General features: G+C 46.2%; 1 protein-coding gene across 1 annotated transcript in view; it reads right to left on the minus strand.

Moving 5' to 3' along the window:
- Positions 1 to 1,445, minus strand: part of Spef2 (sperm flagellar 2) — a 166,963-nt gene that overhangs the window by 30,679 nt on the left and 134,839 nt on the right. The gene's annotated exons all lie outside the window — the stretch shown is intronic.

The raw sequence follows: 1,445 nt of genomic DNA on the forward strand, positions 1-1,445 counted from the left end.
TCCTTGGGTACTTTCTCTAGCTCCTCCATTGGGGGCCCTGTGTTCCATCCAATAGCTGGCTGTGAGCTTCCACTTCTGTGTTTGCCAGGCACTGGCATAGCCTCACAAGAGGCCGCAATATCAGGGTCCCTTCAGCAGAATCTTGTTGGCGTGAGCATTAGTATCTAGGTTTGGTGGCTGATGATGGGATGGCCTTTCTTATGCACACTATAGCTTGAACTATGCTTTCTCTCACTTCTGTTCCCCATTTCAATTCCAAATCTCCTCCCTTCCCAGCAGCACTCTGAGGCACCTGAGTCATCTGTCTTCCTACAGTTTGCCAGGGCAATGACGCTTCTGCCCAGGATTCATTACCACTCAGCTTCCACGGGGAAGGGACCTTATCTTTGTTGAGGAGGGGTCTATTGGGCAATCCATGATCAGGATTTTAACTCCTCAAGTCTACTCCCTCCTGGCTTCTCCCCTGAATAGGTTTTATATCTTCTTTGCTTTGGCACACATCTCTGCTCTCTATTCCTGCCCCTGGCTTGTCTCCTGAGCACATTTTTCCATACTTTTCTGGTTCAGGCCACATTAGTTCTGAGAAGGCTTTCTTAATGCCTCCCCACCTTGTCCCATAAGCATATTTACGCCATCACAGAGAATTACAAGTGACTGCTTTCATCTCTCTTCGTTTAGCTTTATTACTGTTTTGGTTTGCTTTTATAAAGCTTGTGCATAAGCATGTGAATCTCCAGCCACCATCACAGGATGAAGCCTGCAGTGAAAAACTTGATAACTTTTGTAGCATGAGGAATTAAAATTTATCTCATTGAGGATTTTTTTCATGTGAATTCAAAGATGAGGCTTGCTGGAAAACCCTGGAATCAGATGTGAACATAGACAGTGAAGAGAGAAACATGTGTTCTCCTCTCCAGATCCCCCACAGATCCCTGGCTTCAGGTCACTTCTGATGTTTTTTGCTCGATTAAGGGAATGGTTGGTGGTGGGTAGAGGGGTGAGAAGGGAGAGAAAAGGAGAGAAGCAAGACTACACCAAGTACACCAGGTACCCTCCACCCCACCAAGGACAGGCCCATTGACATGGGCCTATATACAATCTTGGCACATCTCAAGCTGGACTAGAGGAGGGCTGCTGATGAAGAGACAGAAACTTGTTTTCATCGTTTTTGAGGAACCTACTTCTTGTCTGCCAAGAAGAAACACTTCCCAATTGATGTTTACCATGTACCAAAGGCACAGGTTGCAAGCCCCCTCCCCCACCAGCTTAAACTTCCAGGATGGTCCAACTCGCTTTCTTTTTAGCCCTGCTTCTGCCCTGGCCCTTGATAGTCTGACTTTGTCTTCTCTTGGACGCTTTGGGCATCCTCCCAAAGCCTTTGGCTACTCTTTTCTTTTTTTCTTTTCTTTATTTACATTTCAAACGCTATCCTGAAAGTTCCCTAT

Source organism: Mus pahari, chromosome 11, assembly GCF_900095145.1.
Source record: "Mus pahari chromosome 11, PAHARI_EIJ_v1.1, whole genome shotgun sequence".
Lineage (NCBI taxonomy): Eukaryota > Metazoa > Chordata > Mammalia > Rodentia > Muridae > Mus > Mus pahari.